Below are 13,343 nucleotides of genomic sequence, written 5' to 3' on the forward strand. Positions count from 1 at the left end.
ACATCAGAAAACATCCTCAAGAATTTCAATTCCACCCTCATCATTTTGGTTTCAAAAGAAAAAGAAAAATTTTCCCAGATAGACATTGCCACGTAGCTCTGAGCAAGGTCATACATAAGATAATATCAAAGGTAATAGAAAATAGATTAAAGCCTTTATTGAAAGTCTTTATCTCTAAAGAGAAAGTGGGGTTTGTGGAAGGGAGACAAATCTTGGATAATGTGGTCTAGGCCCATGAGATAATCCATTCCATCAAATCCCATAAAAAACAGGGATGATTATATAACTAGATATCATTAAATCTTGTGATAAAATGAGTTGGAGATATCTAGAATGTACTCTATAGTGGTTTGGATTTAGCCAACACTAGATTCGGTGGGTTATTTCATTAGTCTCTACTCCTAGACTCTAAATTATTCTTAATAGAGCCCCATCTAAATCTTTCTACCCCACAAGAGGTATGCATCAGGGAGAGCCACTTTCACCTTTTATATTTGTCTTCCTAATGGAGGGGCTAAGTAAATATATGAAAGTATAGGTTGAAGCAGGTGGGATCAAAGGGTTACAACCTCACCCATAATGCAAATTGTCCATCCATAAATAGTTCGTCGATGATACCATGCTCCATAGAATACCAATATTCAAAGAATCTAAGGCCTATAAGAAAATCCTAAACGAATTTCCAAAGTTTAAGGTATGGAAGTCAACTACACAAAGTCAAAGATTTTCTTTTTTAATACTCATACTTATGTGTAGGGGAATCTCATAAAAATTCTAGGCTTCCAACGAAAATCATTGCCTTCAAATTATGTGGGAATACCTTTGATAGACAAAGCATATAAGAAGTCTACTTGGGAAAACATGATCTCCAAAATGAAAAATAATGTTAGTAAGTCGAACTTTAAAGCCTTGAATGTGGAAAGCAGGTTAATGTTGACTAAAGTGGTTTTGCAAGCAATGGAAATGTATTTGATGTTTGTCTTATCCACCCCGAAATGGATTCTCCAAAAACTAAGATAAGTTCAAATAAAATTGTTGTGGAGGGGGGTTGAAGAGAGTAAAATATGTGCCTTGGTAGGGTGGGAAAAGATTTTCCAATCAAAATCCAGGGGTGGTTTAGGCCTGCATGATTCTGAGACGGTCAACTGCCTATTAAAAAGAAAAGGATGCTCCAAAATGGAACTCTCAAAACCTTATTAGGATAAATCGTAACATTTTGTGCTCTATTATCTGGAATCTGTCATGGTATAATCAAGGAATTATCCAAGATTACTTTTTTTTGGAAATTAGGAATGGTAAAACTGCCCTCTTTTGAAAGGATGCATGGCAACAGGAACCCTGTTTGACCACATAGGTGAGGCTGGACCTTCAATAGGAAACCCAAGGATTATGGAAAAGGAAAGTCTGCCATTAATAGGATGCAGGGGGAGAAAATAAAAAATGGAAGAAAATGATACCTTTAAATCAAGAAGAGTAAGATTAGATAACATAAGCTTGAAAAGAGCTAGAGAACGAACTACACAAAAAGAAAATTCTTATTTTGAAGGAGGAATATCAGTTAGGGTGGGGGATATAGGATGGAGGATAATTCATTGTAAAAGAGACCCTCCTCTACATTGTAGGAAACCAATAGGGAAATGTAGATCCAGTTTGGAATAAAATATGGTCAATTTTAATTGACTGAAAATCAAATTGTTTTTGTGGTTAGTGATGGAACAGAAAATCATAACCTAGGATAATATCCTCTAAAGAGGATTCAATGTTCGTTCACAATGTTGTATCTGTGAGAAACAAAAGGAGAAAATTAAACCCATGCTAAATACGTATGCATATGCAACTACTCTATTGGATTGGGTTTCCTTAGTTTTTCGTCAAATTGACCGGAAGAGAGAAAATATTCAAGAAACTCTAAGCAAGTGGTGGTACAAAATCATGAAGAACAAGTTTGTTAACCATGCTTGATGCCTAATTTTAGGCTTCGTGTTCTGGATAGTTTAGAAGGAGAGAAACCGATAAATATTTCTGAATAAATCCTTCGTGACTACTATCCTTTTAGCTCAAATCCTGCAAAAATTGCAAGAAACAATCCTCAACAATAATCTAAAAATATCTGAGGATAGGCCAAGAAATCAAGAAAAGATATTTCTAGAATTGTTGAAGCTGGAAGAAGTTCAAGATTAGTGTAATAGAAATAGGGATATTGATATTTAGGTTGCTGTGAAAACATGGTTGCCTACTGCTCAGGTTTCATGAAACTAAATTTTGACGGAGCCTCAAAAGGAAACACTCATCGAATTGATGCTAAGGGTGTTATCAAAGATAGAAATATGAGGATTCAAAGAATTTATTATAGGAATTTGTGCGAGGCAAAAATAATGCCGCAAAATTGCATGCCTTAGAAGAGGGGCTAGAGTGCCCTGGTCGGTATAGAATTCAAAATATCACCATTGAAGGAGACCTTACCTTAGTAATTAAGGTGGCAAAGCATTTACAATGCAACACAAACCTTGGCAAGGTAATGACCCATTACTGCCTTGACCAGATTATACAAAGAATATAAGGACAAATGTTGATGATGCAGACCATTTATTTCAACCTAGTATGGATATCAGCGAACATGGGTGATGACTTGTTAGAAAACAAGGAAACTAGCAGGGCATAAGAGAACTATGAATGTGATTGGAAAAGTTTCACGATGGCCCGTTGAAAGAATCATGTGATCAATTAGCTGAGTTGAACCATCTTGGGAAGGGTCAACATCGAGTAGAGGTGATTGAGGATGTGATAGCCCCCAAGGTGGAAAAAATTCCAACTAATAACCTAAATCTAGAGATCATTTCTCAATGCAACCATCTTGAAGGATGAGTGATGGACCTAGGTGGCACCAAGTGAAAGTAAGTCAAAGCCATGTGGTCAAGTATTGCAACAAGGAAGGTGGATGTACTCTTCCTAGTATGATCCCTCAACCTCCATTTTATTCTCCCATTGGTGTTGGGTATACGACCAAAGTCCCACATTGACTAGAAGTGGGGAGTATCATGGGTATATAAGGATTGACAAATATCTCCATTTGTATGAGGCCTTTTGGGACACATATGCACAGAGATTTTTCCCTGGATCCCAAAACCGGGACTACCAGCGTGAATTTTTCATTATGTTCCTTTCAATGTTACAATACATATTTATACATGCTGAAGCATCAAATACCATGGACCGAAAACCATCGCATCCAATACCATGGACCGAAAACCATCGCGTCCAAAAAACATGTGCGAAAATCATGCACAAAACCATAGGTGGGTCCGCCCAACCTAACATATGGTACAAAACCAAAATTTTCCGGGGCGCTGCCCCGGACCCCATAAAGTGGGGTTACGGGTGCCCTTCAAACCCCTTATTAACTACGTGGAAAGAATATAACACAACCCAAGAATCTCCCGCTTGTTGTTTTCTTCCACAGGGGGCCACAGGAGAGCTTAGTCATTTTTTCAACCCTGAGATTCCCATTGCTTCTCTACACCAAGAGAACTTCTCAGAGCTCACAGATTTTGTCAATGCATCTGCATTATTCTTCAAAGTGTCCACCTTTACCTGCAACACCTTTCTGTCTTCTATCATATCCCTCACAAAGTGATATTGAACATCAATGTGCTTTGTCTTTGAATGATAAGCAGGGTTCTTTGCCAAGAAAATTGCACTTTGGCTGTCACAGTCTATTCTTATAGCTCCCTGTACTAACCCCATACTTGAACACAATCTCTACAACCAAACTGCTTCCTTGCTTACATGAGTGGCTGCCATGTATTCTGCCTCTGTAGTTGATAGTGCCACTACAGATTGTTTCTTACTCATCCAAATGACTGCACCTCCAAATAGGTTAAACACATACCCACTTGTAGATCCTCTCTGATCCAGATCTCCAGCCCAGTCTGCATCAACAAATCCATGAGGGCTTAGGCCCAAATTGGACAATATCATACCATTGTGGAGATCTGTGGTGTCCAGAGTCATAACAAGTGGTATCAGATCCATGCCCCGAAGTTAGCCAAGTGGATGAATCCTCGGAATGTCGAACGAAGGTGGTGGGCCTCGGTAATATCACAATGGGATCCGTGGATGAGCTCGGTTAGATAGGCGGTGTGCTCTGGATTCTTCATGGACGTGTCCTGGTCCCAACACGGTGAAGAGGAGTTGACGTGGGATAGAGCAAGCTCTCGAGGCAGGTGGTGCTTCCATGTAAGGCGTGTGCTTCCAACGCATTGGAGCGGAGAATCCTGGTTGGTAGAGAGTGGACGGATGGATAATCGTTTGAGGGAAGGCTCCATGGTCCTTTGTTCAAGGGGAGGATTGTTGGGTATACGACCAAAGTCCCACATTGACTAGAAGTGGGGAGGATCATGGGTATATAAGGATGGACAAATATCTCCATTGGTATGAGGCCTTTTGGGGTGAAGCGCAAAAACAAATCCATGAGGGCTTAGGCTCAAAGTGGACAATATCATACCATTGTGAAGATCTGTGGTGTCCAGAGTCCTAACAATTGTCTTGGCTAGGATCATATCTCCATTTAAAAACAAAATTTGATGGAAGTGATTATTGGCAATGTCAAATCTCGAGATAATGAGTAGATACTAGACGAGAGGGAGTAAATAACATGGTCGGCTGGCACATATGAATTTGTGTCAACTATCACAATTCGAACTGCTAATAATGGCAGAATTATGGTAAGTAAGGACTCAATGCAGTCATAAGTCTAGGGTCCTAGGTAAGACATCGACTGATATTTATTACGTCATAGGTTTGGAGGTTTATTTAAGTGATAAGAGTTTGTAAGGGGATTGAAAGGTAAATTTAATTCTTTCTAATAATTTTCTACTCTTTAGGGTTCCTGGTAACAAAGGTATGGACAAGTTCAAGCAGACCTATCATTGACGCTAGCCAAGAGGTGGCCAATCGAAGGAGGAACCTTGTAAACCTACTAGAATGTAGATAGTGGTGTGGGAGGTAGCACAAATGTATTATAAATCTGTCCTATGGAAGGGGAAATAAATTCTTCAAATGTTGGAATAGGAGGTGAGCGAGAAACAATCTAATAAGTCAGATGGAGTAATAGAGGAAGAGGTGTATTGGCTCATTGATCCTAGAGCGACCAGAACCGAAGAAGCCTTGTATCACAAGATGATGGATATAACTTAGCATGTGAATACATTAATTGGGAAGCTGCTGGTAGAGATTATCACTATGTCGGCAAACCACGTCAATGGAAGCAAATGGAAAATATCCATAAGCACATGGAGCATATTGAAACTCTCCTGCAAACTCTCGTGGACATTGAGTGGCTCTGGAAGGAAAGAATTGAGAACCTAGCCAAGAAATTTGACGTGTTTCTTCACTTTGTCCACCATCTGGACATGACCTTCGGCAGTGGAGTGGACCAACCTACGCAAGTGAGGAGGGTCTACATCAGGGGTTCAAAGGTGAAGGTGTCTCAACATGAGATCAACATTGAGCGTGCAGAGCTTGGGAGATCCCCATTTGGCATTCATCCCTGATTTCAAGTTTATGTATTTTTTTTGTTAATCCATGTTTTTTTTTCTATTATAGTATATTTTCTCTTTTTCGTAATGGAAATAGAATAGATAAAGCCAAGGTCTAGCCAATTATACAACTTAGACTTATCTGGAAACACCAGAAAAGTATAATCTATATGTTTTTTTGTAAACTTTGTACAAGGCAAAAGAATGTTAGTACTATGATGAACATAGGACTATTAAAACTTGGTTTTACTGCAGTTGGTCTAGGATGGTAGACTAGATTGCATATTTTCTATTTTGGATTTTTATTATCTATAAAAACCTCCACCTCACTTAGAAAAAAATAATAATAAATGTAAATTAGTGTATGTCCGATTTTTTTTAGTTAAGAGTAAGTCTCACCCATTAGTAATATCATTAAATGTAAATTAGTGAGTGTAAGTTTGATAACTATGTTATAATAAATCTTCCTTCCCACTATTAAAAAAAAATACAAGTAATTATATAACCAATATAGTCATAATATACTTAACATATAAATTTTACATCCACTAACAATAATGCTAGGTATGTTTTCATGTTTGAAGTTAACACATTGCACGTATTCTTTAATCAATTTAAAATATATACTTTCGAGCATATTTTGAGTGGTATTTTCTCTTTTGATAATTAAGTCTTCTAAATAAATATTAATATGATTGTCAAAACGTACCAAAAAAAATAATTTTCACATTTACTTCACGAACCTGTCATAAAAGTGTTGTCGGTGACTTACAAAAGGAATTTATGGAGGAATCATAGCCTCCTTCAGACGTGGACCCTTAGAATAGTGTTGGGGAATTAATGAGGATGGATGCACAGGTTATCGGGCCCTTACAGGGGGATTTCTTGTTGTTGAGGGTCACTCATGATCCTCATGTCCTTAAACACATTAGGGTCTTAGGAGCTGCCCATAAAACTTTCTCTGGAGCTGCCCATAAAACTTTCTCTCTTAAGGATCTCATATTGAGCCATTATTTTACGGTGGTACTGTTACAGGATATTATGGTCTCGAAAGAAACTTTGTGGGAGTATTTGCTTAAAATGTGTTCATATTGGTTTGTATGTCTACTAGTGTGCTAGGACTGTCTAGTGGCCTGGTTATACTTTGGAACCTCAAGGAAATTAAACTTGAGGCTTATATTTAATGTGCATGCATTATTTTATCTGGTTATGTGAAGCGTAACCGCTCTCGGATTTAGATTGTCAATTCAAATTCTCCAATAAAGGTTGGAAAATATATTCAGATTACATTGAAAATTTTAGCTTTCTAGACCTTATATCATTAATTGTGGTCGTGGATCTCAACTTCACTCTCCGGTCTGATGAAGTATGGGGTGAAAAAGATATGAATAATCCACTTGAATCTTACTTCAAGGGACTCATTGATTCTAACAATTTGCGTGACGTATCCCCCAGCCCCATGGCTTCGACATGGCACAATGGTCACTCTGGGTCAGCGGGCATCTCGAAGCACCTTGATCGTTTCCTAGTGAATACACAATTGGCCGAGTGTATGTCTAGGATTCAATTATCTATTTTACCCATTTTCATATCTGATCACCAGCCTATCTTATTGTCACGGAAAGGGATGAAAGATCAAAGAGCATATCCATTTAAATTTAATCATGTGTGGTTGAAGGAAAAGTCCTTTGAGGAATTAGTTCAAAGATGTTGGAATAATCATAGGAACATTGTAGACCCGGGGGCATTGGATGGACTGGGACAAAAATTGAGGTCATTAAAGCTAGTTGTGCATGCTTGGGTAGGTTAAAAAAAGAGGGAGATCAGGAAGGGGCTAAAGGATATTGAAGACATACAAATCATGCTATCGGATCTGAATGATCCTCAATATTTCTCTGAGTCATATAAGAAGTAATTCCTGGAATTGGAGACCCGGGAAAGGAAAATTATCCATATGAGGGAAGAAGAATGGAAATTAAGGAGAAATGTCACATTGGTGACAACCAGTGATAAAACAACCAAGTTATTTCATAGGCACGCCAAAATTAGAAGAAAAAAATGGCATATGGGGGACGTTCAATGAGGATAATAAATATATCTCTGCCCAACCAAAATTGGAACAAGTGGCCACCAAATATTTTAGGAACCAAGTTCAACAGAGGAATCACACATTCATGAATCAGAGTGTCTTCTTAAAGCAGATGTTGAATATGTTCACAGACGCTGATAACCTGTCATTGGGGAGAGCAATTGCGATGGAGGAAGTTGAATGATTTATGAATTCTGGTGCCAAGGACAAGAGCCTCGGTCGTAATGGATAAGGCATTGAACTATTTATACACTTTAAGGAATTTATGGGGCCCGACATACTAGCGGCTACGAAGGAATCTAGGACTAAGGGATTCATTCTGGGAGGAATCAATGCCATATTTATCGCTCTAATTCTAGAAAAGGAGCATCCAACAACTTTTGCGGAATTCAGGGCCATTTCCCTTTCTAATCTCATATCTAAAAATCATCGCAAATAGAATGGAATATTCCTTAGCCAAACACATTTCTCTGGAGAACTTTGGAGTTTTAGACCAATGATTGATACATGATGCGGTTGCAATCAGTCAAGAATGACTTCATTCTATCAAGACCCAAAAAATAAATGCTAGTCTTATGAAGGTCAATCTCAATAAGGCATAAGATTGCATAGATTTGGATTTCTTGTGATTATCGCTATATAAGATTGGCATCAACCACTGGAATATATGATGGATTATGGCATGTGTAGTGACAACTAATCTTTCCATCATCATCAATGGTCTACTTACCACCTTCTACAACTCTTCAAGGTGGCTATGACAAGATTGTGCCTTGTCACCATTACTGGTCATAATTGTTATGGACAAATTGTGTTGAAAATTATTTGAAGCAAGGAATAGGGGTTTTATTAAATGGATCAACGTATAAGAGTAAATATATATTACCCACTCGATGTCTGTGGGTGATCTGCTGCTAGGGTGGAGAGAATAACATTGAAGAATGGAGTTAGATTTATGAAATACTAAATGCATTTGGTAAGGCTACAGGGTTATACATGAACAAAGGTAAATCAGTCCTCATTACAGATTCACAACTTGCAGTGTTTATTATGGATATTTACCACATGTTTCAAATTGAAAAGATACAAAGAGATGAGGGATTCAGTTAGCTTCGACATACACTAAAACCAGATAAATATGGAGATAAATATTGGGTGTGGTTGTTATGAAAATTTGACAAGAACAATTTCTTTTAGCAAAATAAATTGCTTTCCCTCAAGGGTAAACTCATCCTTATCAAATATGGCCTACATAATTTGTCAGTCTAATGGATACATTTGTATTTACTTCCAAAGGACATAAGACATAATATCGATAAAATTTTGGTTAGATTTCTATGGCCACGTAAAAGTACAGGGAGGAAATACCATCTGTTCTCTTTTTCCTCCATTGCATGACCTATTTAGAGTCGAGGGTGGGGTATACTGGAAACATAGCATTTTAATATTCCATTAGGCACAAAATCTTTTTGGCGGGAATTATATGGCATAGGTATTTTCCAAAATATCATGAAAAGGAAATACGTTTGTCATATTGATACCACACAATGGATTAGAGAAGGGGCTAAGGAGAAAACTAAATAGTGGCTCTTTGTTGGAGTGAGCTGGGAGTTTTGTGATGGTTGTCAGGTTCGGGTGGATTTGGATGCTATAAAGGGTATGGATGGTTACAATTCACTTTATTTCCATATGATATATCATTTATCCTATATAGTTATTACTCACATCTCATAGGCATGGAAAATTTTAGGGGCTAACATTCACAGGTGGGCTAATTTTCCTTGATTTTTCCCAAAAAAAGATTCGCCAATTTCTTTTCTCCTAGAAATGATTCGCCCAAATTTTACAATATAAAATTATTTTATCTTAAAAATCACAAAAATTATATAGTGAAATATATTAAATCATTATCAATTTGAATAATTTTACAAAAATATAAATAAACATTTTATCGTTTTCATATTAGGGACAAGTGAGATTCACCACTATTTTTAAACTTCAAGATAATTTTTCATCCTTAAAATTTTCCTTGATGGCAAGTGGCGGGAGAACTAAACAACAACTTGGGTACCCACACGTGGCATAATGTAGTTTCTACGGGACTGACGAGGAGATGGGGTATAGAATGAAATGATTACATTCAATGTTTAAATCAGACTAGAGACTTTCTATCCAAAGTAGAGGATAAATTGTGCTAGGTGGGCACACTTGAAAAGGAACAAATGACTGTCAAGGATATATTTTCCATATTTCCTGTAGATGCATTTGATGAAAGGATCCAGTGGTTCCAAAAAATATGGTTTTGGGACATACCCATGAAGCTGAAATGTTTTAATTGGCTAGTTCTCCACAACATAGTGCTCACATGGGGCATATTAATACATAGAGGACAACAACGACTAGCCATTTGTTCCCTATGTTGGGCAGCCATGGAAGACACTCTTCGTCTATTTTTAAAATATCCATTTGCAATTGTTATTTGGGATAGAGTAATGTCACTACTCAACATCAAAGGCAATGGGTGTGATGGATCGATTAAGGGGTGTCTATCTTCTTAGTTCATAACAGATAAGAAGCACTCCACTTTCCCATGTTGTATATGCTGGGTGATCTGGAGATGCAGAAACAAAAAAAAAATTGAACAAGAAGAACCAAAGTCTTGCATACTTCGGGGAGATTGGACTTAATATTAGAAAAGGCCATAGAGGTAACATCAAGTATATCGATATTTGGAGTGAACTCGGAGCTGGTTTTTTTGATGGGGCACGCATACATTCGAAATGTGGATCCACGGTTTATATTGTAATAGAACCTAATATGTTTTATCACTTTTGGTGGGAAGGAGGAAGAGGCATAGACAATCGGGCATAAATTATAGCACTATGGGGGACACTTTCTATGTGCAAAATGGTTGGGTATTAAGACTATAAAGATATTAGTGGACTCAAAAAGTGTCATAGAATGGGTATATAGATCCTCTCAATTCAATATTATCAATCTTTCGGCATGGATGAAGTGTGTCCAGATTCTAGAGCAGACCCTTGGTTAGATTACATATAGGCATGTGTACTGTGTACAGAATGGACCCTTGGTTAGATTACACATAGGCATGTGTACCGTGAACAGAATGGGGTTGCACAAATGTTATAAAAAACATGTTTGATCCACTTTCATGCTTATCATTAGGGTTCAGTAATAAATGGAGTAACTATAGAGATCCTGTAGCATAGCAATTCTGTATAGGTGGATCTTATTGAGGCTAGGAGAGAGACAAAAGTAATAAGATGGTATGGTAATAGATTTTCAAAGTAAAATGATAGATAGATGTTGGGGATATGATACTTAACTAAAATTTTGCACTAAATTTTTATGTATTACAATGACAAATATGTGACATAAATGCCTTTTTTTTGAGAAGGAAGTAAATGAGAAACAAGTCATTATAATCAGCCTTTATTTTAATGAAAGATGATATTTTTTTTCAGCTGAAAAAAAAAACTGTTTCCGGTGACTGTAACCGGAACCCAATCTATAAGGATTACCAAATTGCTGAGGATAAATAATAAATCGTCAATGGACGAGCCGTTCTCCAAATTCAAAAACAATTGTATTATACTCTATGTATTATATTGTAAGTAAAACAATTGTATTATAGACTATGTAGTATATTGTAAGTTGATATGTCATTGATTCTCTTATGCTCGTCCCACATAAGAGCGTAACTAGCTGTTTTCCATCCTGGTCGAGTGCTCTATATATAATTTTTTTTCCCACACAAAGATGAATAAAATAGTTAAAAGACTAGAAATGACTTTCGCTGACATGATGGAGAAAAAAAAAGTTAAAGAAGAGAAATCCAATTCCAGAACCATAGTCCACCTAAAGCTGAACAAGCTCATACACGTGATTAATGGAAAAAAATGATAAACTAAGTAAAGATCAGATTGTCAATCTTTGGACCTGCTGTTTCATTAAAGCTGGACATTTCAGTACAGGCTGTGGACTGACAAAAAAAAATCAAATTAGTGGCAATAGCTTGTTTTATGATATTCTTTTTGCTACCAAACACATGTAGCATGTCTGTATATCAAGATCGCGTGATGTTCTCCACACTGTAATATCTGTATTTTTTATATGGTGGACATATTAAAGCCGAAAAAAGGGAAGGTGGAGCAGCGTTCTTGCTTTTCGTTTCTTGTTTCTTTTTCTTTTCCTAATGTCAGGGTACTCTTGCGCACTTAAATTTCTGCATCTGCCTCCTATCACTGTGCCCTCTGATCGATTGTTTCAGCCTAACTTTCTGACTTGTACACACTTTTTTATCTGGTATTCTATTTATAAGTTCTGTTGTCAAACGAGCCATCATTATTCACCGCCGCCTTGACTTACTTCCTATTTCAAATGGACTGTTGCGCCATTAGGGGACCATCTTGTGTGATTCTCGTCTGCGTCAAACAGTTGTTCGTAATAATTTTTAAAATGTTCAGTAGTGCCGTACGTTTACAGCGATGCCAATATGTCCAGTGGTGCCTTTACGGCTGGGCGGAATTTTGGTCCCCGCATCTGTAAGTTGCTATATAGTAACGTCTCTATCTGTCTTCCACTGGCGCTTAAACGCGGAAGTGCGCTTCCTTGACTCATTGAGAACGCTAACCAGTTACCAATTCTTTATTGCTTTCCCCTTATGATGGGTTTCTTTCTCCTCAAAATTGAAATGGTTTCTCACTTTGGTGATCGTTTTCCAACAATAATTAATCTCTATTGAAAAGAAATAAAACAATGAACACTTCATATAAATAAGAACACCCTCATTTACAAATATCTTAAAGAACTTTTTTATAAAAGAGAAACCTATTATAACGTTATTTATTTTCCTAACCCTTCGTATTCTTAGATTATATTTCTAACAAAGCATCTCATTCCATACTCTTATGTCATCCTTCCACTAGGATTATCTCATTACGATTGGTGTTAATACTCTTATGTCATCCTTCCACTAGGATTATCTCTTTACGATTGGTGTTAATACTCTTATGTCATCCTTCCACTAGGATTATCTATTTATGTTTGGTGTTAACGGTTGTCCTTTATGCAAGTATTGTGCGAGGGGTGGCATGCGAATACCAAACCCTTCATCTCTTCTCAATTATATAACGTCAAGATACTTATTGATTTCACTAGGATTATCTATTTATGTTTGGTTTTAACGGCTGTCCTTTATGCAAGTATTGTGCGCGGGGTGGCATGCGAATACCAAACCCTTCATCTCTTCCCAATTATATAACGTGAAGAGACTTATTGATTGGTGTATTATGTTGGTGTTGTTATATTGTAATTGATAATTGGGAATTTCTTACATTTTTAAATAAAGGAAATTTAGATTTACATTGAAATATAGTATGTCATTTTTTCAATATAGTATGTCATTTTTTATTTTTTTAACGAGAGTGCGATTTTTGAGACTTTTTTGTGCCAGAAAGAAATGGGGTGGAATTTTGATTTTGGTTATTTAAATTGTTTTTTGATTGTATATATAGATTCAACACTCTAAAAAACCTCTAGAGCACTTAGATTACTCATCAAATTTGTGATTTCACTAAATTACTACATAATTTTAAAGAAAGTAAACAAAAAAAATTACTAGAAAAACTTCCAAAAAAACTCACAGTAAAAACAACTCTTACTCTTTTCTTACCAGACCAATGAAAAAAAATTAG

This window comes from Pinus tabuliformis, chromosome 2_1 (assembly GCF_031772625.1).
Source record: "Pinus tabuliformis cultivar Carrire ecotype Pingquan chromosome 2_1, CPIR1, whole genome shotgun sequence".
Classification (NCBI taxonomy): Eukaryota; Viridiplantae; Streptophyta; class Pinopsida; order Pinales; family Pinaceae; genus Pinus; species Pinus tabuliformis.